Source organism: Myotis lucifugus, unplaced genomic scaffold, assembly GCF_000147115.1.
Source record: "Myotis lucifugus unplaced genomic scaffold, Myoluc2.0 scaffold_58, whole genome shotgun sequence".
Classification (NCBI taxonomy): Eukaryota; Metazoa; Chordata; class Mammalia; order Chiroptera; family Vespertilionidae; genus Myotis; species Myotis lucifugus.
In genome coordinates, this window is record NW_005871106.1 from 5,826,256 (window position 1) to 5,851,917 (window position 25,662).

Here is a 25,662-nt window from a genome sequence, read left to right on the forward strand (position 1 = left end):
TTTTCCAGATCCTCATCTGTAAAATGTTAACAGTAATCTGTGAAATGCAAACCCTGCATGTTCTTGTGTGCTTAGAACATAGTGAGAAGGATTTGTGAGATCATGGCTACCAAATGCCCACAGTGACTGTGGTGCCTGCCATGTGGTGGGTGGTGATAAGACCCATGGCTCTTCATTAGATCCCCACCCCCACCCCTCTGCTATTGTTGCTGATAGAGGTTGCGTTAAGCCCCAGAGATGACCTGGATCAGAGAGAGAGAGAGAGAGAGGAGGGGGGGGGGGCAGGCTTGTGTGCACACTTGCATTCCATTTCCTGAACCTCTGTGGTTTCAGCAGTCTTTGCTTTTGGACACACATCCACATACTACAAAACAGCTACTGCTATGAAGTATGTAACACACACAGACTTGAACAGCAGAATGCCCTGGCATTTGTCTCCTCACACTCCCTGGCAGCCACTGCTTCCAAGCTGAAATCTGTGGCTCTCTGTCATTTCTCACGTTGTTGATACTTTGCTTTATTCCCACATCTCTTACCCGCTTTCCTTTCTAAAACTTTACATTTTGTTTTGAGGGCTTCTCTTATGAGGTCTTAATTGAGAATTTTTAAATCCTCCTTTCTTGATAAATACACTCATTTTATAAATAAAAATTTTACTTATCAAGTTCAAAACACCCTTTTGGCAAGAATCATACATTTTCAGTATTTTGTGGGCTCTTTTTGTTGAGATATCAGAGTATTCACTTCTGTCATATATTTAACTCTTTCCATCTCTCATCATTCTCACTACAGGAGGCCATCACCTGCTCCTGGCAATTTCAAATTATGAATGTTCTTGCATGTGGCAATATTTAGGAATACCTTATTTTTTAGTGTAATCATTTAGCATAAATGACAAGCTGAAAAGAAAAAAACAAACTGCTACAATCACAGGTTGATGTGTTGAATCCCCCCACCTCCCCATGAACATACATACCCTCCCGTGGCTGCCCTGGACTCACCCAGGCAAAAAAAAATAGCTGTAAGATCAAGACTATATTCTTTCTTTTGTTAAAGTATACCCAGCAGTTAGGGCTCTGAATTTCCAATAATATATACTCACCTCAAGCTCTATAAAGCAAGTCAGCATGCTTATGATGAAAATACTGGGATGTCAGAGACCAAGGGCAAGAACATGGTTAAGTTGCAGCCTCAACTGGGACCAGACTCAGCTGACATCAGGATTTTCTCTCCTTCCCTATGCTCTCTTGTTTTTGTGCATCTGGATTACTCATTCTCTCCATCGTCAGCCTCCTCTGCTTCTTTGGTTGGCTTGGACTCCAACTGTTCCTGACCTTCATATCATAGGATAAAAGCACTCAGAAGAGACTGAATCATTCTCATTTTTTTCTTTCAAAGCTCTTGAAGTCAAGATTTTTATAAACCTGCATTGGATCTCAAGCCCACTTCTGGACAAATAAATGGTGGCCTGGATGTGGGGTTACCTTACTGATATGATAGTTCCCACAATAGTCATAGGAACAGAGATTAGGAAGGGCAGTTTTTAGAAAGAAATGTTGGGTTAAAATTTTCTGTTGGTCTCCATTATGGTAATTCTTGATGTGTCCCATAACAAAAAGTGTCTACCTCTGTATGTCCCAGATATAACTAAGGTATATTTTTATATTTCTTCTTCCTTGCTACACCTAGCTTATACCAACCTCCTTTTCCCCCTAATATACACAACACACAACACACACACACACACACACACACACACGAGAGAGAGAGAGAGAGAGAGAGAGAGAGAGAGAGAGATCCATTCCCATATGCATGCTAGAGAGCATGACTTGGAAAATTATTGGCCTATATCACTAAAGAATTATTAATGTTACCAAATAAATTTAAAACAAATTATAAGCAAACAAAGTTTATTGAGAAATACTAACCCTTGGTCTCTAGACCAGTTGAGTATTTTGTCTAAGACTTCATTAAATCCTTATCCTACCCAAAAAGCTGACTTCATGATTTCTTTTGCAAAACATGCCTAAAAAATTCAATAGAGACAACATGTTTGTGATTTCTGGAATGGTTGTTTTTTCTCTCTCAATTGTTCTGTAAATCTCTGTGCACAGTCCACTCATCCTCTTCTCTGTGCACAGTTCACTCATCCAAAGTTAGAGGCAAGTGAGACTAAATTTCTATCACCAGAGCTCTGATAGATCACTTGTCAATACAGGAATACATTTTTATTATAAGGATATTCTAATATGATAATATCTCACACAGTAAAGCACGGAGGATATACAGGAGTTGAAGGGAATTGTGTTGGAAGCAGGGACAAAATACGTTTCAGCCAGAAGGAGGTGATCCAATGGAACACACAGTGATTTTTTTCTGCTGTCCCAATTTTAGCTAAGATCCCAAAGTCTAAGATCATATCTTAGATGCCAAGGCTGATCACAAGATAAGAGAGGCCACTAAACCACCACCAAGTCTCTGATGAGAGATTATACAGTGAGTTCTTACAGCACCTCCAAACTATGGGAGAATAAACCATTCCCCAAGAAGCCTGAAGGTGACAGCAATTGGGATTGCTTTGCATATCAATGTAACTGGCCCCGGGGTCTCCCTGCCTCCCCCTGGGCACAGAGGTATGCTGCAAGTGAAGGTGGCTTCCCAAAAACCACAGCTTGGTACCTGCTCCCTGGAATTTGAAGGAAGAACACATACCAGCTCATACCACTGAACCGTAAAGGTGGGCCATTGGCTGGCTGGCATGAGATGGCAGAGGGAGGAGAAATGAAACTCTGTGACAACAGAGTTAATCAGGAAAGCTTGTATAAGTTCTGTGGGCCAGATACAAACTCCACGGTGGAGATCCAGGCTAGTCATCTTGAGAGACACTCTACCCAAAGGACCCTTGGAGCGTAAGTTATATCCAAGAAGGGATGAATCACAAGAAACAAGAGTCTAGCGAGAAATTCAAGTAGCAAACTGAAAAAAAAAAAGAATGACACACCCAAGACAAGAGAATCTCATGAATAAGGTTGGTCTTTAAAAAGAATCTAGAAGATCCTCTAGGAAAGCATCAACACTTGGAATCTATGAGACACAAATTGCAATTTTACCAGATAAGTAACACAGTGCCTGTTCCTTACCTCTCTTTCCAACGTTCAGCTGGAATTTGGTATGATTACCCAAAAGGCAATTGAGTGGGAGGGGAAGAGGGCCGGAATGAGAAAACAAATCACCCACAATCCCTTCCTGCTGCAGGCTTCCCTGGCTGGGTCAGGCTCCATGTGGGTGAAATCCAGTTTTGAGGGTTGGCATGATATTTTACTAGAGTTTAGTCCTTGGAAAACAGAATCTGTTTATTACCTAATAGTTATTGGAAAGTAATAAAAATTGCCTGAAATTGCGTCCCCAAAATGGGTGTGAATTGACAGTGATGGGAAAGAACAGTTTCTGCTTGCCCTTCCCAAGTTCTGTCTGTCCAGTTAATTGGTTACACTGGGGATGATTTCATTGATCACCGCCTGCGTTCTAAGTACTCTCCTGCAGCTCTTTAAGGCGTGGTGCTGCACTCTTGGGGCTTCTCCCATATGTGAAGGGAGAAATGAAGGTGTCTCCCTGACACTGTTTGAAGAATAATCATAATAAATAGTGTCTGTAAGCATTTTCAGAATACCTCCATCAGAAAGTTGTCAAGATGTCACTTATCTCTTTATCTGGCCTTCCAGTGCCACAGTCTATTCCACCTTTAAGAGATCAATTTGATAAGAAAAATATACCACCAAAAAAGTCTCATTCTGGAGTTCACAGATGCTCTGTTTTGACGAGCTCAAAGTTAAAGAAGGAATACACCTCCCATTCATGACTATTGTTTAATCAATGTCACCTGAATTTGCATTGTCTTTGAGGGCAGTAACATCACATTGCTGCCATGTAGTTAAAATCTCTACTCTTTTTTTTCTTCTTTATTGATTAAGGTATTACATATGTGTCCTTCACCCCCCTTTGCCCCCCACTCCCACACTTATGTATTTCTTTTTTTTTTCTTTATTGGTTAAGGTATTACAAATGTGTCACATTTGTAATATCTACTCTTTTTCACACATGATTCTATTGGCAGAGTATGATCAGTCACTCAGTACTTAATCATGATTATTTTGATCCACAAATGCTTACTTTTGTATTTGGTTCTGTTAAATGTCATTTTCTTCTTTCAACACAGAAATGATTTTTACTTTTTTATATGATTTAATTGCTCTTTAGTTTCACCAGTGCCACGGAAAGAAGCATTTAACCCCTCTAAGTCTCTCAGTCTCTCTTTAAGTTACCTCCAAGATAAAAAGGATATTATGGGAACTCTCAGATTAGTGAATGGGTGAGCACATCCACTTAAAAAACTAACCACATGTCTCCAAAATCCTGGTTCCATAACTCCCTTTCCATGTGAGCATGAGCAAGGTACTTAATCTCTCTGGCTTTGCCTCCTCGTTTGAAAAATAGTCCTAACAGTGCCTACTCGTGGTGTTCTTGGGAAGGCTGAGAGAGGCGATGTATGCACAGCACACAGCATGCCATCTGGCCTCTGGTAGGTTCTCGATAAATTTTAGCTGTTGTTAATGTGGATTCTTACCACAGAACCCTTTCTCAATCTATGGGGCCAGGTGCCAATTTTAGAATTTAGTCAAATTTGGGAAAATCTGCCAATTTAAATTTGGGGCTCAGAAATTAAGATATTCTTGTATTTTGTGATGATTTCCCATTCCTGGTAGGCAGCATAGTGGCTTAGAGGTGAAGGTTGTGAGGTGGGCTCCAACGTCCACCCATCTCTGACCAGTCTGTCCATTTTATGGCTCCTGGTGGTCAGCTCCCTGAGGTCTGGAAGTGATGAGAAATGGCAGGAGTTTTCCAAGTTGCCATTCCTGGGAATTTTGCCTCCCTGTCTTCCTACCTGATGCCCCATTGAGAGCCAGTGAGTGTTAGGTGTAGAGCACCTTTAGGTGTTTGGTCCTTTTACTGCCCCTGAATTGTGGTAATCCCCAGAGCTCTGCTTATTTTTTCTTAAATAAAAGAGAAAACAAAATTCCAAGTTTTTGGTCTGTTCTAGGGGATCTTCAGATGACAGATAATATAAGAAGCTCTAATTTCAGACATTATGTTAAGTCATTATGCATTTTAGTCAGTGGCATTAACTATATTGTATATGATGCACATTAAATATTATTTCTATGCCTATATACATGTATACACACATATATACACATGTATACATATAATACTAAATATAAGTATATATTACATTTAACCATATTTAATCATCTCAAAACTATCAATCATCTATAATCCATAGAATTTCTGAAAATGCTAAAACAGTTACTCAAATACCTATACACTTATTTGATACTATTGAATAATTTTTCTCTTTATCCATTTAATTTATTTAAATTAATGCAAATTCAAGACCTATAACAAGTGTTTAGCTCTTTTTCTATAGTACCATACCTCTAATGGTGATCAACTAAGAATATACAGTACATTTCACCAAATATAAGACACTTCATGGTTTCCACGATAATAAAATGTGAAAAAAGTCTTAAAATCAATTATATGTTTTCCATGTATGAGAAAGAAAATCAAATATTTTTTCATGAAAAGAATCTGTATCTTGATATTATTATTTCTAATAGAAAAAATACTGAGAAAAGTCAATTCTTTTATTTAAAATAATACTATAGTACAGAACTTGGAAAGTAACTTTAAATGAACAATGTAATTGTAGTAGTTAAAGGAAAAAAAATAAAATGTACTGAAATAATGCAAGTGAGTAAAAGGAGATAGAATTTGATAACCAGTAGTTCAATTGCAGTTTGATGGGAATTTGATTTCTACAAAGTAGAAAGAAAACAAGAAACAGAGCAGGACATTATTAGAGATAAGATCTCACAAAGAGGAAATCTAGAACATGGCTCATCTCCATCTGGGATTAACTTCCAATACTAATTAGAAGCAGGGCGTGCATGGGAAGATTTTGAACTGTGCTCTTTCAGTGAGAGACATCAAAAACCCAGCTTCCAAATGGTTGCTTCTGATCCTATTTTTTAACTGCTCTGAGTCCCTTCCAAGTTTCTAACTTCTACCTCTCCAAACTTTCTATTCATCTTCTTTTCACATTCATTTTAATATTTCATTGTGCTCTTGAAAGAGGGAGAAGCAGTATCTGTGCATATTCCTTTTAATCGATTTGTTATGGCAATCATTTTCATTTTGTTTTTACTCCAGAGGATGCTAAAGAGACTGCTGCTTCCCTGAAAGGGAGTGTTTTAAAAGTATGTGTAATACAGCTGTCATTCCCACTGTGCCACTTGTGGAGTCTTCCCAAGAGATTCTCCTGAGTTTGTGAAATTCTAGGGTTCAACCAGTCTTGGGATTGATTTCTAAGACCTGTCCACCATCACCTTCTAGTCAGGCCCATTCACTAGTGATGGAGTAATAACTTAGAATAAAGAGGAATCTGGCACAGGTTTCCTTCAAGAGAAGGTCTTGAGAAAAAACTGGTTTCCATGAACATGGCCTAGTGGCTTCCTACCTTCTCAACCAAAACTCACACAGAGCACTAACTCTTCATCCCTATCTTATGAGGAGCTAATGAACCATTCATCACTGTACATTTAATATTTTCTTGGAGCTTATGCTTTCAGATTTGGAAATCATTGTCACGGGTAACATTGATTAATGTTATGTTATATCTGGAAATTTCATAAATCCAATCAAATATTTGATTCTGGGCCACATCAAAATGAGAAGAGACCCTCTCTAACAAAAGTATACAGATTCAACATCCCCAGCCAGTGTTATGCAGAAAGGAGACACAGCTCCTTCCTGTTCTCATAGGGGCATCCTTTTCTAAATGGGCTCACATGTTGGCATGTTGGCTGGTACCATTTTACCTACGTTGGCTAATACCATTTACCTCTGTTATCATCCCTGTCTCCTGGAAACACTCATAAAGTAGGCTTGTCTCGGGGAAAGGTTTTAGACTATTGGCCAAATCATCCTGCAAACACAAGTTGATCTTTCCCGGAACTTCTGTTAATTAATAATTGAATTCTCATCAGAGAACCCTGTCTGACACTGGAAACATTTGAAATGGTTGTGGTTTCCCACCAAGTGATTGAGTTGTTTCTTTGCTCTCTGCAATCGCCCACCAGGGAAGGCAGCTGAGCCGTGGGATTTAGACACTGGAATCACATTCCTAAACTTGGGAGCAGCTACAGCAGTCTTTAAGCAGCACAGACAGTTTATCCCCTCAACCTTTTAGAAGCAACGGGTGCATTTGTATGAAGTGAGATTGTGCATTTGATTAGACGGAAGTGAATACAAATATCTTGGCGACAGCTATAAATGCATTTACACATTGCTCTACAATAAGCTACCTCTAAATGTCAGTTTAAGAGATTGGGGCAACTGAGCTGGGTATATATGCATTAAAACGGGCCTGGATGCGAGGCACAAATAGCAAACGTATTATTCATAGCACACTTAGTCCAGACACTGCTGATATATGCCATCCGCTGGGCAGGCTTTTGCTGTGAAGCACAACACACAGACTGTAATTTCCCAGCCTCTGGTACCCTACAATCCCAATCTTGACCAGAAACTGAAAGCAAATTCTTATTCAAGATTATCTTTTGTAATTTTTCTTACTTTAGAGTTTTGGAATTTTTAGCTAGAAATAAAAAAACATCTTTCTCTTCCCAGAGACCTACAGAAATGCTTTGTTGATGGACTGGACCCCAAAACAATGGAAGAAGCAATTCATAATCAACAGAGTTGTCTGAGCCTATTTCAGCTACTCCATCAATGCCTTCATTTTTTTTCTCTTGAATTTCCCTCATACAACTTCTCAGCCCTGTAAAATAACTATTATTTCAGGGATGGGTAGTAGGTGAGGGACATTAATGATAAGAATGGACTATATAGGGGAGTGAGGGCATGAGTGAGGGGAATGGGGGTAATGTGGGGATAAGGACACATATGTAATAACTTAATCAATAAAGAAATTTTAAAAAAAGAATGGACTATATAAATAGTGAATTATTATTGACTTTCTTCTAACTTTCAAACAGCACAGAGAGGCATTTCGTAGACTTCCGTAGGTTGCCTAGACTCTAAAATCAAACTCAAGGCATTAGCTATTAAGTGACCATGTCTCACTATCTTCTCCCAGTAGAATGTAAGCACAAAAAGGGTAAAGATTTTTACGTTTTTACCTCTTTTTATTCTTTGCTGTATTCACAACCCTGAAACCAGAACCCTTAGCACAGAGGCTCAGTAAATGTTAGCTGAATAAGTAAAATCAAGGCAGGCACGTTCCGCATGGTGGGAATATATCCCAAGTCATGCTGTCGGCACACCTTTCAATCTCAGAGAACCACATAAAGCCTACTGGTTTATGTACCCAAAACAAGGTCCTAATGTCTCCAAATCTTGGTTTCCTCATCTTTTAAATAGATGCAATAATATCTATCCTATAAAATACAGAGCATCATTTTAGGATAAGATAAAATATCATAAGGAAATACATTAATTTACAAAATACTCTGAAATAAGTAACTACACAAACACAAGCTACTGTTATTATTATTATCAAATTAGCTATTCCCATTGCCTGGGCTACACTAGTCAAAGCTCATGTTCCTTAGCTCTCCTCTGACTTGCTTGCCTCTTAATTAACTTTCTGTGTTTTCTTGCATTGATACAAGTACTGGGTATTTCATGTGCCATTCATTTATTTCTTCAACCACCACAGCTGGAACACCTGTTCAGAAATAGAAAGGTGAGGAGGCACCGACCCTCAGAGGCACAGAACTCCCTGAGGGCACAGCAGTGGGGAGGAGCACAAGCATACTGCCAACACTGAGGAGGATGTCTGCCTCCTTTCATTCTTTCATTTTTCACTTTCCAACAAATAAACTTGGGGACATTAACATTGGGCTCAACTGAAAACAGAGAAGCACAACAAAAACCACCTGAAGGGACATTTTGACATCTGTCCACATTTCCCCTCCTTTATCATGTGGATCTTCTGCCCTACATAATATTATATTTATGTCCAAAAGTTAAAGCGATTTTACCAAGTTCTTGCTAAACATAGTATCTCTGTAATCTGAAAGACTGGTGTCAAACTGCAGTGGGAAGGCCAGGGAGGGTTGGGGGACAGGAGGGAGGGGAGTAAGAGATCAACCGAAGGACTTGTATGCATCCATATAACCATAACTAATGGACATAAGACACTGGGGGGTAAGGGAGGGCAGGGGTTTGTCAAGGGCGGGGGGGTGGGGAAAAGGACACTTATGTAATACCCTTTGTAATACTTTTAGCGAAAATAAATAAATTAATTAATTAATTAATTAAAAAAAAAGAAAGAAAGACTGGTGTGGTTAATTAAATCACAGTCCACTTTTTATTCAATACCATCTACATGGCAAGTGCTATGCACACATGTCTTTCGGGTTGTTACTCTATTTAGTAACAGAAAGACAGGGAATCGTGTAGCTAATAGCACAGGCTCTGAGAACAATTGCCAGCTCTGTCACTTACTAGCAGTACAACCTCATCTCACTGGGCCTCACTTTCTCATTTTCAAATTGGGGATTACAATAAAATACCTTAAAGGATGTTTTTGAATATTAAGATTCAAGCTGCTAAATGCATGAGACATACCAAAAATCCAGGGAGGGAGTAACAAGTGTATGGAGTTAGCTATCATCATAAACCAATAACCCTGCCATAAATAATTCTCATAACAAATATGTATCATTTTTAGCTGTTATGGATAAAGGAACTGAAGCCAACCTTGTTACAAAAAGGAGGAGAATATTCTGATGTTATATTTACAGTAAACCCAGAGTTAATTGTGTTGAATTTAAAAGATTGATGAAGAAATGGTTCTAATCTAATCAGGATGTGATATGTAGGATGAGGATATAAATACGGTGCCACTGGGGATAGTTGGCTAGAGACTAACTTCAGCATTTCACTTAGGGGTGGGTCGAGGAGGGTTGGAGAATGAATCAGAGGGAGTGGAGAAGGTGACATTTATACTGGCCCATGAAGACTGATACTATTTCCAAGGATCTATAGCGTGAGAGAAGTCATAACAAGCAGAGGAAACAGTCTGAGCAAAGACCAGGAGGCTGAAAGGCAGAGTCTACATTCAGAAAAGTCATGTTCAGATATTCAGCAAAGCTCAGGGTACACAGAGGAGTGAGGCGTAATAAGAAATAAGGCACCAAAGTTAGGTTGGCACAAAATTAAGGCAGGTTTTGGCTGAGATTGAGTTTAGATTTATTGTTATGGCTTTAAGGGTAGATGAGAAGACAGTGATACATTTGGGCTTATGCCTGGGAACAGAGCTGTGAGGCCTCATGAAGACTGGGCAGGAGAGTGTGAGAGACTGGGAGAAGAGGCCTCCTTGGGAAGCTGCTGTGAGCAGTTGAGGTGAGAAGGAAAGAAGGCCTGACCTAGAGCTAGTCCAGGGTGGAATTAATGAAGGGAAAACAAGATAAGTGATGTAGAAGGAGTATCAGAAATCAGTGACCGGATAAAGGGAATTCAGGGCAGAGAGACATTTAAAACTGACTCGGATTTTTGGGGGTAAGTGACTGGGAGAAGGCCAGTGCATCTTGCTGAGAAAAGAGGGATAAGAAAGTAAGAGTCTCTTTTAGTAAACTTTAGTAAGGAGCGAAGTACAGACAGAGAAGATCCCGAGTGCCATTGAGGACACACTGACTTCAAGTCCTACAAGGGCTCCCAGTGGAGCCGCCTGCCTGGTAGCTGGAAACCGAGGTCTGGGCCAGGCAGTCAGACTGACAGCAGAGTTTGGGGGTCGCACTTAGGAGGTAACAGTCAACACTGTGTGCGAAGATAACTTGAGAATAGAAAGGTTTATTTTAATATGGAATCAAAGAAGGGAAACCAGGAAAAGAGCAAGTCAGAAGGAACTACCGTGGAGACAATAGGAGGAAAACGTATCCCAGGAACCAGGATGAGAGCTGAGAACAAAGATGGAAAGTGGGATGGGGTGAGGAGGGAGGGTTGACTTGATTGCTGTAAACAGGCAGAGCGATAGGAAGACTAAAGAGAAACCTCTCGGTAGGTAAGTGTCAGGTCTGATCAAATAATCGAACAGATACCTTCTCCCCTGGGAAACTGACCTTTAGATCATTTCGCAATTGACATTCCCTTTCGCTTAGGAATGGATCTCCAATGTAACCAGAGGACCTACTGTATTCCATTTGCTGAGACCAGTGACTTTCCCCTCCAGACTTGCCCAGGATCCAGACCCGCCCGGAGAATTCCCAGTCGAAAAAGCCCACCTAGAGTCCTTTAAAATCTCTGCCTCCCTGTCCCTGGGTGCTGACGCCATTTGGGGGCTCAGCCCATCTGGTGTCCAGATGACGTAATAAATTCATAATTCTTTACCCCTTTTGGCCTTGTGCGTACCTTCTTTGGTGACCCTAACAGTAAGTGAAACATGTCAGGGGAAAAGCTGAATTTAATAATGCTTCCTATTGCACTAAGTTAGAGGAAGACAGCCAGTCAAAAAGATCGCCAGAAGTGTGCTTTAATTGCAAACAAATGCCATTGAATGTCATACTGTTTTACTAAAACAAGTAATAGTATAAGATATTTAAAGTGATAAATCAAATGAACTGGTCAAATCATTCTATTTATCTCTGTTCTCCTTAAAAGCAGACTAATTCATGGTAGGTGTCATTTACATGTTAACTTAATAACAATGTATTTTTCCACCCATCATCCCCTGTACCCACTGTTAAACCACTAAAAGAATAATCCTTTGAATTGCATTTTTTCTTAATCTTTGGCAACTGGTTGAATTTTGAAGAAATTGAGAAAGTAAAAAGTTGGCAATTTATCTGAAATAAAAGTGTGCTTTTTAAAAAAAAAAAAAGAAGAAGAAGAAGAAGAAGGCTCCCGAGGGGACATTTTAATACTATTGAGCATTTAGTAAGAAAAACATTCTAAAATAACCAACATCAGCGGAATTGTGGAGCCTGCAAATCTGTCACTAAGTTTCAAAGGAGAACTAGGCTAAATCCACGAGCGGGTACGTGGCTTAATCTTTCCTGCCTTCCTCATCAGCTTCACGGTTTAAAGATGGGGACACATCATTATGAATGGCCTCTGATAGCCGAGGGTCCACAGCAGAGGGTTTGTTCTTCAGTGTTTTCCTGCTGCCAAGCCGTGCTCAGCTGCGGCGTTTTAAATGATGTGCTCCATGATGAAACTGGATGCACTGCTTCTAGGTTTCCGTCCAGCTAAGATCATGTTTGGGGAGAAGCCAACTGTCGATGCAGTTTTCTACCTACGAGTTGGAAACTCCGAAGTTCACGAAAGTTCAGGAAGTTCAGGAAGACAAATTACAGGGAAGGATAGACGTGCCTGTTTGGCAGTGGCTCCGGACCTTCACAGGCCGCCCCAGCCCCAGCTGGCTCGGGTCAACAGGCAGCGCGGGAATGAGGCACGATTTTCTCCTCTCCCCAGCTGGGCTCCATTTCCTTTCTCATGGAAGACCCTCAATAAATATGTATTAATTTGGTTTTGTCTTCTGAAGATATTCCATGTTTTGGTTCCAAAATCCTTATTTCGTTAAAATAGCACTGACTTTCCATACAAAAAAAAAAAAAGCAAATTTCCTCACTCTCACAGCAATGTAGAAACAACTGCAGGGGCGTATCATTTCCAATCTGCCCCTCCTCCGGCACCTGAAGAGCAGAGCGTTTTCACACCTGGACGGTAGCCTCACAGCTCCATTAGGGGATGGGCATGGCCGCTGGCCCAGCTCCCGCTCTGTCCCACCACATACACTGCTAGAACGCAAGTCTGCACAACTTCAAATTCAGGTTGGAAAACAAAAAAGAACCTTGGAAAGCCAACTGTAGTATGTATAGGCTTAGAAACAGCGATGAAAAATCTTACATGTAAACTCTAAATCCAAAAAGCAAAGAAATTAACTTTAACAATTAAGAGTTATCACTATAGAGCAGTGGTTCTCAACCTTGGCTGCACATTAGAATCACCTGGGAATCTTTTTAAAATCCTGATTTCTGGGCCTCATCCTCCGGAAATTCTGTTTCTTTGTTATGCGGTGGAGCCACAACATTAGTAACAAAGAAACAGAATTTCCGGAGGGTGAGGCCCAGAAATCAGGATTTTAACAAGATTCCCAGGTGATTCTAATGTGCAGCCAAGGTTGAGAACCACTGGTATAGAGTTTTCTCAAAAATTTAAAAATGGAACTCCCATTTGACCCAGCGATCCCAATTCTAGGAATATATCCTAAGAAGCCAGAAACACCAACCATAAAGAATATGTTCATAGCAGCACAATTTACAATAGATAAGATCTGGAAACAGCCCAAGTGCCCATCAATAGATGAGTGGATTATAAAACCTGTGGTACGTTTACACCATAGAATACCACGTGGCTATAAAAAAGAAGGAGCTCTTACCATTTTCAACAGCATGGATGGACCTGGAGAGTACTATGCTAACAAAATAAACCAGTCAGAGAAAGACAAGTGCCACATGATCTCACTCATGTGTGGAAGCTAGTGAACAAAATAAACTGATGGACAAATAGATCCAGAGACATAGAAGCATGAACAGACTGACGAATTTCAGAGGGAAGGCAGGGGTTGGGGGCGGGGGAGTGATTAACCGGGGAACTTATATGCATACAATAGTCTGGCGAAGGCCTGGGAAGGGCAGGTGCGGGGTGGAGGGAGTCAATGGGGGGGAGGGGGAGAAACAAAGGGAACATTTTAAGGGAACATCTGTAATACTTTCAACAATAAAGATAGATTTTTTAAAAAGTTATCAATGGTGATAACTTTTCTTATATAGGAAAGTTTCTTATATAGAAAGCCAGTGCCCAGGGTGGATGGGTGGGAGTGGAGAAAGTAAATCTGCCAGTACCTTCTATACTCCAGTTGAAGTCCTAATGATCTAGTCCGGGCGTTGGCATATTTTGTCTGTGAAGATGAGCATTGTAAGCTTGTGGGCCATATGATGGCAACTATTCCATTCTGCCATTGCCGTGCGAGAGCAGCCCTGGAAGACGTCAACAGATGCGCCTGATTGTAGTCAATGACGGTGTCCTTACAAAATACAGCAGATCCTTGGCCAAGGGTGTCTATGGTTAAATCATTTATTCGTGCCTTTCACTCATTAATTATTAACCTCTTCATTACCAAGAACACCTTGAAAGAATTTTAGAGGAACTTTGAGCTGTTCTGCTTCATACGACCACACAACAACGGGCTATGTTTTTATTGGCAAACCAAAGAGGTTGGTGATTTTTTAAAATTTTCACTGAAATCTAAACTTCGTTCGAGATCTTTCTACAGGTTTTTGTTTCTTTTTATTCCTTCTTCCTTTTTTCACCAAGAAGGAAATGCAATCCTGTGGAGAGCGGCTTCAGCGTTCGGACAGGTTCAAGCCTGGGACTAATGAGAGGGCACGATCCTCTCAGGGCAAAGCCACGTGCAAGTCCCAGCACAATTATAGCAAAGGCTATGGTTGTAAGCTTGACCTTATGGTCCGAACCTGTGGTCCCACGTGACTGGGTGATATGGGCTGCCGGAGGTGCAGCAAAGCTTGATCAGGTGCATGTAATTGAGTAGATTCGAAACCCACGTTGTAATCATCTTGACCACGCCCTTACTTTGCCTCATGGAATCTGGCTATAAAATAAAGACTCGCCTTGCAGGCTGTGGCGCTGTCTCTCCTCCATCAGAGAGGAGCGTCCCACCCAGCCTCAGCTTTATTCTCTTGTCTGTCTTTTCTAAATCCTTCACCGCCCCCTCTCAGGCTCACCCATGGCCGTGGCAGCTCAGCACACAATCCGAATTGGCTGGGATCAAAAATTCAAATGCAACCTTACAAGCATCTGCTTTCAGGCAGTCTCCCAGCTCTGTAATTTCTACATCCAACTGCTCATGTTAGAACAAACAACCTAACTACCTCATGCATTGATTTCCAAAATATACATCACTGCTTTTCCTAGGGTGTGATAAAGGTCTGAGTTTGTTTACTGTGAATTTCTGGGTTAGTGCAAACTTTCCTTGTAATTAAAAGACAGGACTGATGAGCTCTACTAAAGAGACAGACTTGTGCTTCCAGTAGGGTCTTTGGTTTCTGTTATTTTGTAACTTTATTTTCCTTCTAGGGTTCAGCTGTGTCTCATATTGTTTCAGTAACATATTCCCATGTACTTTAAATCTTACATTGATTTAAATATTTCCTACCAGAAAATGGGAATTCAAGATCAAGAAAATCTTAAAACTGACAATTCTGACATTCTTAAACAGCTACCTTATTCACTCGGCTAAATGCAGTTATTCTCAGGAGCGCATATAAACAAAACCAAAAGTTGTAAGTATAAAATAAAGTTCTTGGCATTTTCGGAATGCCTAGATTATCGACTCCTTCTGCTTTTTTTTAAATGAGAAATTAAATTTATCACGACAAAACACAAACTTGCTTCCGCTTAATCCATATTTGAGAAGTTCTCATTTACTTTAGTCCTGTGAATCTACTTGAATTGACTTCTGGTTAGTATCAACTGTTGCTTTGGAATGTTTTGCAAGGAAGATATATATATTTTTTTTTAAAGCAGACTATGTTAAATACCATAATATCACTAAATCATGCAATTTTTCTTCAAGTAACAGACTCAAACAATTAAAAACATTCTAAATAAGGGCCTGATCTTTTTTCAAATCTTTTTTAAAATAAGAAAGAAATATACTTGTGAGAATGTGTCATTTTTAATTAAATTTATTTCATGCCATGTAATTTGATCTTTCTAATATCTTAAATTATAGATGTTTAAAGATTTGGAATATAAGAATATATTTTCAGAAGTTCACTTTCTAAAAATTTGAGGAGATAATCTTATAGTATGTTTAATCCACCTGAAATACGTAATTCCAGTTCATGTGTCTTGATTGCCTGTGGGTGACGGACAAAAATTAGTTTGTTGGGTTGATTCCTTCCTATATGATCTTTTCAGAAATATTTTTCTTTTGGTAATAGTGACAGAACAAGGTTTTTTTTATTTGTTTATTAAAGTATAGTTGGCATACAGTAGAATGTTACTTTCAGGTGCACAACATAGTGATTCAACACATATACATGCCTTATGAAGTGATCATCACCCTAAGTCTATTAACCATCTATGGTCATGCTGAGTTATTACAATAGTATTGACTATATTCCCTGTAATGTACACTACATATCCGTGGGTTATTTATTTTATAGCTGGAAGTTTGTTTTGACACAAAAGAATCCCCACTGATAGGGTCATTTGGAAGGGGGTGGGGCAAAGGCTCCCTCGTCAGGCACACCTGAGTTCTTAGCCCAGCTCTACAACCTCTTCGACTTAGATAAGTACTACAGCCTTTGAACCTCGGCTTGTTTATATGTAAAATAAGGATAATTTCACTTAGCATAATGCTCTCCAGTTCCATCCATGCTGTTGCAAATGGTAAGAACTCCTTTTTTTTACCGCCGTGTAGTATTCCATTGTGTAGATGTACCACGGTTTTTAATCCACTCATCTATTGATGGGCACTTAGGCTGTTCCCAAGTGAAATAAGCCAGTCAGAGAAAGATAAATATCACATGATCTCCCTCATTTGTGGAATATAATGAACAACATAAACTGATGAACAAAAACAGATCCAGAGGCAGAGAAGCATCAATCAGACTGTCAAACCTCAGAGGGAAGGAAGGGGAGGGTGGGGGTAAGGGGGAAAGATCAAACAAAGGACTTATATGCTAGCATATAGGCCTAACCAATGGACACAGACAACAGGGGGGTGAGGGCATGAGTGGGGGGGATAGGGGGTTATGTGGGGATAAGGACACATATGTAACAACTTAATCAATAAAGAAATTTTTTTAAAATAAAATAAAATAAGGATAAGAATATCGGCTTTGAAGACTTAGACTAACATTCATTCATAAAAGTGACTGACATTTTCTCATGGCTGCCCTGACTCCACCATTTCCTTGCTGTGCCATCTTTAAGCTTCTCTGTGATTTGGTTTTCTCATCTGTGAGATGAGGATATCACCATATCTATCTCTCATTGAGAGAAAGGACAATGAGAGAAAGGTGTACGCAGTGTTTAGAACAATATTTAGCACATGCTCAATAAATATTAAATACTAGAGGCCCTATGTATGAAATTCATGCAAGAGTAGGCCTTCCTTCCCCCGGCTGCCAACCGGTTCCCTCCAGTAGCTGGTAGGCACCCAGGACCCGGGCTTCCCTCAAAGCCCCGGCTTCATCCAGAAGGTCATCCAGAAGGACATCGGAAGGATGTTCGGTCTAATTAGCATATTCTGCTTTTATTATTATAGATTATTGTTGTGGTGGTCATTATTTTTAAAGTATTATTAGCAGTGGCCAATAGACAACTATATATTAGGATTAAAGCCCAGCAGAAAAGAGAGACCATAAATACCAATGATGCTATATGACTTGTGCTATCACCAAGCTAGGGCAGAGTTGTGGATCTGAAAGAAATGCCTCCTACATAGAGCAGGAGTTCGCTGAACATAGTGGTGGGCTTATGTATTAGCGATGCAGACAGAAAATGTGAAAGTGTTCATGGAACATGGAGCATTAGAGAAATTGAAAGGCACTTATTCAGTGACTTTAAAATGTGAAGTACAGGGTTGGAGAGTGGGGTGAAGAATAAAGCTGGAGGGGTAGGTAGAGATGACCTTATGGAAGGCCCTACAAACCTTATTAAAAATTTTGGGTTTTATCCTGAGAGTTTTCCTGAAAAGCAGGAAAGTTATTTAAGAGGGAAATTGAGAGAAGTTTCCTTTGAAAAGCATCATTGACTGCATTTGAAAGACTCCATTGAAAGTGCAGGACTGGAGACAGGGAAACCAGGTAGGAGGCTGTGGCAGGGACCCGGTCAAGAGATATGTGTGTGTGGGAGAGGGGTCTTTGGATTATGGGTTCAGATGATGCAAGTGGAGATGGGGAGAGGAGGTGGATTTGTGAAATATGTAGGAGGTGAGTTCACATAGCAGCTATGTTTATTACTGTTATGGAAATATGCATGTATTCAACCCAGTAAGTTGGATTGTAATAAAAATGGGCCAGGAGTTGAGAAATGATCCATTAAAATGTTATTTTGCTGATAACAATAAAGTACCAACATTCTCACTCAATATACAAAGAGCCTGTGAGAGACGCTGCTTGCAGTCAACGGCCTTTAGTGGCATTAACTTTGCAATGATGCTCTCAGGCACCTAGCAGGACACTGGGGCAGAGGCTCTGTATCCAGAATCTGAGAGGCAGAGGGTCCAGGGCTTAGGACACTGCCAAAGAAAAGAGGCCCCCCAGTCTCATCAGGTGAAGCTGACTTCCTCATTCAGGCCTGCCTCTCATGTCTTGTACTTTTCCATATTACTTAGGTGACAAATACATCATTTAGGGTAATTTGGGCCACAAACAACAGGATATCTAATTCTACTCACGTTTTAAAAGGAGAAATTATTGTGCCCAGTCAATGTGGCTCAATGGTTGAGCGTCGACCCATGAACCAATGGTTCAATTACCCATCAGGGCACATGCCTGGGTTGCAGGTTCCATCCTCAGTGTTGGGTGTGCAGGAGGCAGCCGATCAATGATTCTCTCTCATCATTGATGTTTCTAACTCTCTCTCCCTCTCCCTTCCTCTCTCTGAAATCAATAAAAAATACATATTTAACAAAATTAAAGCTTTCAATCTCTAAATAATAAGAGGAGAAATTATTTCATATTTTCTTTTAAAACCATAGAGCTACTATTTTTGTTGAATGGAGTATCCTTACAGACTCCCCAACAGCCTGGGTTCCTTCTTTTCTTCCCATCCTCAGCTTTCCTCCTCAAGCTGGCCCCCTGGTGGCTGCATAATGGCTTCCACTGCTCCAAAGATCCTGTCCTTATTTAGAGATTGAAAGCTTTCCCAAGACCATGCCACCACTCCCATGTTGATCATCCCATGCCCATGCCCGACTCAAGGCTGGCAGGTGAGTAGAATATCAGGATTTCCTTAAACTGATAGGGCTTTGGCTCTGGGACAGGGTGAGCCCAGGCTTCCCTGAAGTGCTTGGCCCCTGGAAGAAATCCAAGTGCTATTATTAAGAAGTGGGTAAACCAACAGAAGTGACTGCCACAGCCAGCTGAGGGTAGACAAAAAAGCCTTTTTGATCCAGACATGAAAGAGATTCTTTTATGATCTAGTCTGCAAACTGCAATGATAACCCTTAGATTTTCTACATCAAAAGTGTTTTCAATTCTACCTTGGTGGTGCTTAACTTTTGAAGGGTTAATAACCACTAGCAGATCTGTGAGACCTATGGATCCTCTCCCCCCAGGAAAAATTGTTCATGAATTTATACATATAAAATTTTACATATGATTTCAGGGGTTTGTGAACTTCCTGAAGCACATTAACAGACTAACTTGGGGTTCACATCTAAGCTTTCTGGTCAGGACCCTTCGGGCTCCTCCAAGTTCTTTTCAGTCACATAAATAGAAACTAAGCTGCTGACTAAGAAAACAATGTGGTCTGATTCAGACATTCCTGTTACTCATATTTTCTATGAGGTTTATCCATTGAGTCAGCTTTTCAAGTGAGACCCCTAAACTGGACAAAAAATGTTAAGTTTTCCATCCTTGTAGCTGGTACTTAAAGCACTTTCATACATCTTCCCTCAAGATGATGATGCCTTCTCCAAATATGTGCTCAAGTGAAATGACCCCCACCTGGCTCCTAGCTCCACAATGTATCTCAGCACATGAGTTTTGAATTTACATTGTTGGCTATGAATGAAGCTCCTTAATGATTGGCCAACTGATGACTATTGTGCATCATCTGTAAAACTATTGTTCAATGTACAGGGAGATGATTCTGTATTGTTTTCTAGCATTTCTGCCCATCTTACAATGCAAGCACTGACTGCATTTATTCTGAAGTGTCTGTCTTTCTTTCTTTCTCACTCTCTCTCTCTTTTGGTTTTTGTTTGTTTGTTAATCCTTACCCAAGGAGATTTTGTCCATTGATTTTTATGGAAAGTGGAAAGGAGGGAAAAGGTTGGAAAGAGAAATAGAAAGAAAAAAATAGCCATGTGAGAGAGACACATTGATTGGTGGCCTCTAACACATGCCCCAACCCTAACCCTAACAGGGGCTAGGAATTGAACCTGCAACCCAGGTACTTGCCCTTGACCTAGAATTGAACCTGCGACCCTTTGGTGCACAGGCCGACACTCTAATCACTAACCAACACTGGCCAGGACTGAGGTATCTTTTCAAGGATTTTTTTTACAGTGTTAGTAGATAAAAATAGTGTCTCCCTCTGGAGCACTAGGCAGTCACGATTACTGTTAATATATCTTTTTTTTTCTAGTACGCTGGTAAGCATTATAGAATGGGGAAAAACATTTATTCTGGTAAGTGCTAAATGAATATATTTCTTCTGGTAAGTACTAAATGAGTAAATAGCCCAGAAGATGACTAACCTGGACTATTATAGTATCTAATCACCATTTAAATAATTATTTCCATTGAAAAAGCAACTCAAATGCCACCAGCCCTCTCCTTTCAGATCAGGGACTCTGTGCAGCCGTCTGTAGTGAATCCATGATGCAGAGTCTAGGGAGAGCCACAAAATGGAGTGCTCCTGAAATAGGGGGTACTGGTGGTTCTCAGAAATGTGGGTTTATATGACTCCTTCCTTTGAAGGAAGGACCAAGTTCTCAGTGAGGTACAGGGTATAGATCCAAGATGTGGGAATGATGAGGGCAGGAACTCCGGGGGGAAGGAGCAATGAACACAGACTTCAACAATGGGGCATTAGTAAATGCACTAGCAGTGTCCTGGGTCGAGTTCCCTCAAAGCACAGCCTGGGACATGGTTTCAAGTCTGTCTGACTTATTGAGAAAATCCTGTTCAGAAAACCCTGTGAGGGGAAGAGGGGAAGCAGGATGAGACAGGAAAAAGAGCCAAGCAGGGTGTGGCCTTAGATAAAATCCATCCTTGGCCTGCTCTTTGTCAGGGGTGAGGGGAGGGGGTAGGAGAGGGGTAAGGGGTTGCTTCCAATGAGGCAGGTGTGCTAGCTTGAGGGGAGGGCATGCACAATACATACCTGCCCCCTGAGGCACTGTGACTCCCCTTAGCCCAGGGACAGTTCTCCAGAGAAAGGCGCAGTGAGCAGTTAGGAACCAACCTCCCAGCAGGAGAGAGATGTACCATCCTAGTAGAGGAGAGGGTGGAGGGTACCAATAGCACCTACCATCTATAGCAGGGATGATGGTGTATGGGGTCAGCCTGTGGGGACCAGCATAGAGCATGTGGGATCATCCTGGAGCTGCCGTGATGGGAGTTTACCTGGCAATCCGTGATGGCAGGTCATTACTCTGCTTGATATTGAAAATTTGCAAACTCTGTCATGATCCTATCTACAAGTGGTCTCTTCGAGGATTAAAGTCAATTAGCCCCTGATTCCATTTTGTTATGCTTTTTGCAGCTCTGGAATTCTAACTTACCTGGACTCATGTCATCTCCCCATTTTCCTTCTGAAGGGACACAGGTTACCCGGTTGCTATAATCCAGAAGAACTTGCAGTCAGATCTTTTCACAAGCATGGCGAACAGAGAAGCTGAAACGTGCCCATCAACTCTTTCCTGTTGGTGGGAAATGCAAGTTAGGAACTGAAATTAGCTGGTTAAAAAGCTGATAAGGCCCTAACCGGTTTGGCTCAGTGGATAGAGTGTCGGCCTGCGGACTGAGGGGTCCCGGGTTCTATTCCGGCCAGGGGCATGTGCCTTGGTTGTGGGCACATCCCCAGTGGGGGGGGTGCAGGAAGCAGCTGATCGATGTTTCTCTCTCATCGATGTTTCTAGCTCTCTATCCCTCTCTCTTCCTCTCTGTAAAAAAATCAATAAAATATATTTTTTTTAAAAAAAGCCAATAAGAAGTGGGACAGCATTGGGCTGAGCTTCTTGGCCACTGGTCTACCTTTAAAACTCAGTAAATAATGTAGCTGCCACCACGTCTGTGGGGAGGCCATCTCCCCCCAGTCAGCAAGTTATATTTTAGTAAATTCTCAAGTGAAACTTGGTCCTCAACTTATAGACACTGAGACTTTGGGGAGCCTAGGGAAGTTTCATTTTGTGTGTCACACGTCAGAAATGCCATGTGAAGGGAGTTGAGAGCAAGCACCAAACCATACAAGCACAAGCTTGCTTCTTTAGATCCAGACATCATTAGACGAGGGAATCACAAATGGGTCCCACAGGGGTTGAGCTCTCTGTGAGAACTATCCATCCACAGTGCACTACAAGAAGTCCCCGATAACAGAATCTACTAGTTATAATTATGCATTAATTGCCCACTTGACATTTTATAGCAACACAGCACAACAAACTCAGGGATGATTTCAGCCTTTCTAGATCAGAAAAGCCAACACCATCCCCCACTCACCACCCAACCTGAATCATTCCAAATTAATGTCCCATCCATGGTGGGTCATCTCCACAACAGATGCAGAACCATTGAGTGGCCTTCAGGAAGTATATTGTTGGGCCTCAAAGGCAGTGAGGGAAATACCAGGTCATGTGAAGAGAAAAAGATTGTTCTGAGCCATTTTGAAACGTTTTGGATTTCAAGTCATAAGCTTGTGTAATACCCGCCATGCTCTTGTGGACTTGGGGGCGTGGCCCTCTCTTCCCAGAAGAGGGGTGAGCCATTGGGCCAGTAAATGTTCATCTACTTCCTCAGAAATAAAAGATAAATTATACCCCCAAGGGGACCATCAAAGAAATCCAATACTTTGCAAATAATTCTTTATATTTTTTACCCTATTCCTTACTTTTTTTCTTTAAGGAACAAACATGCATCATATAATTACAGAATATGAAATTTAAATGGTGATGAGAGCTACAGATGGAAAATGTTGGGAGCGATGGTTGTATTTACCAAGGGTGTCCTCCTCGAGTCTAGGAGCAAGGAAGCTTCCGTAAGGGATGGCCCCTTACAGAAAACTGAGATCAGAAGGATAACTGGAATTTTAGACAATGGGGCAGAGCAGTTCCACAAACGCCCTGAAGCAAACTGAGCAAAAGGAAAGCAAGCTCATGGGCGGGCAGAGAAGGGGGAGAAGGACCACAATGAGGCAGAAAATGTAAGCAGGTCACAGAGTTTATGGTTGTATCTTTAACAACAGAAAAACGATAGTGAGTTATAAGCAAGAAAAGTACATAATCATAGTTGTATCCACACAGTGGCAGTTTGGAACCTGGGAATGTATGCAGAATGAGAAAATACAGATAAAATGGTTAGGGAGTGACTGAAAAAATGTAGGAAAAATGATAGTATTTGGACTAATGTGGTGGCAATGGAGATTACATTTTTTAAAAAGAGGGGCAGATTCAAGGGCTGTGCTGAATGGGAGCGATCCTGCCTAAAAGAATTGGCTCTTTCTTATCTATGCAGATATTGCTATTTTAGTACCAGTAACTTTGTAAAACACTTATTATGCAGTAAGTTTTACTTAAGGGCAAGAGTAACATCCTTCCTGTTTGTGTCCTGAGGGCTTGGCACATGTACAGCTTGGCACCAAGCAGTCCCTCCATAAAGGTACGCAGAGCGGTGGAAGCCCCAGGAATCCAGATGAATGGAAACGAGGGAGGATGTGCTTCACAAGAAGAGCAATAAGCACAGAACTGACACAGGGGCTTATAGTCGGTCAAAGAGTGAGCATGGTAAATGGGGAATGATTCCACGGTAAAGAAAGCTTTAAAACATAGAAGGCAGTAGTCACCCTAATTTTTTCCTGTGTTATGCTGTGCTACGCCCAATAAATTGGGTCATTCCCAGTCATAGTCCATTCCGGTTGTTATATCTTACAGCTCCCCACCCACAGGGGTGTATGTTCCCATTCTTGTACCTGGAGTAGAAACTTCAGAAGGAGTTGTCAGGCCTCTTATTAACTACAAAATCAAAGTTTTCAAGCTGAGAGACTCCCTCTCGCCCGTGGACCCTCTGATGTGCTGGGCAACATTTATGCCCACAGTACTCTCTGAATACTGCAGGGTCTGCACAGACTGAGGGACTCACAGCCCATTCACACTCTCTTCTTAGGACTTGTGACTTTATGTGGTTCTCACCCACCCTGCACTGGGGCATGTTGGCAACATCTAGGGTGCAAGGGCCTCAGACCCAAATGCCGGCACAATCAGTGCCACTCCACTGCCGGAGACCTCCCTGTGCCCAGGGACCCAGACAGACTCAGCAGAATCCCAGCCCATTGGTGCTATGTCAGTCATCCCTGACCCTCCCTGGGATTGTCATGGACGAAATTACAACGTTCCAGGGCTTCCCTGATGGAGAGGAATGGTCAGGTGCCAATTAGCTGGGCCACGAAGCCTCTCCGCTCTCATTCTGTGCCTCTGCAGGTGCCCCTTCACCCCCACCCAGGCACTTCCTGCCTCACTTTCTAGAACATGAACAATCTTGAAGCTTGGGTTTTCTTGGTCCCTAGTAATTGCGCATCCCTCCAGCCTCAGACACTGGGACTTCTGGCCCTGCCTCTTCGCCCCATTCCCTCTTTCATCTCTTCCCCTTCTACTCCCTTGACACCAGCACATGCTCAGTGCTGAGGCACCAGAGAATTTCTATGTGGTGGTGACTTCACAGGCAGCCACCCAGAGGATGGGGCCGTGCTGGGAAAGAAGGCTTGAAACTGAGTCTGCAGAGAAAGTGTAGGGGACTTAGAGAGCACACTGTGGGGGCATCTGGGGAGGCTTGATGCTCAGCCCACAACCATGCAGCTGCCTATTGAGCTTCCCCTCTTTGCCATTACTTGCCAGTTCTTGGGGCAGTGGTTGATATTCCAATAGGAATCCTAATTAGGAATCCTAATTAAATATCAGGCTGACATGACACCTTGAATTCCTAATATGCACAGTTGTAGCTGGCTCTCCAGGCTGAGCGTCGGCCTGCCCCCGCCCCCTCTTCTCTCCTGTCCCCTGTTGGAGTGGAGCTGGGCCCTGACCCCAGGTGTAGGCTCATGAGAGAAGGCTTGACAGATGAGAGATTGATTGCTTCATTCATTCACTCAGTCTGTTGGCAATCACTTATTGAATTCTTAGGCAAGATGCTAAGAATATGGAAGTGACTAAGACAAAGTCCCTACCTCCTCATGGAACCAATGCCTCAGTAAATAAGCAGTTACAATGGCATGAGACGGTGCTCTGATGGAGGCGGCCACAAGGTGCTGGGGCCCTGCGAGAAGAGTCCAGACTCAGCTTTGGGAACCAAGGGAAATAGTCCCACAGGTACTGATTTTCTGCACAAACTCCCAATTGGAACTATCTGCTGCTACCCCCCAGCGCCCTCCTCTATCTCCTAAGCATCCTCTTCTGAAGTGAAACAGAACATTGCTCTGGAAGCAGTGTTTGCCCTGCTCAGACCACATCCCACTGTCCCCTCGTGCTTGGAAATTTAGAAGTGAGTTCTCCAGGGAGCGGGTGTGCCCCAGGGTACAAAATGAAATGCTGGCTATGTCTGAGCCTCC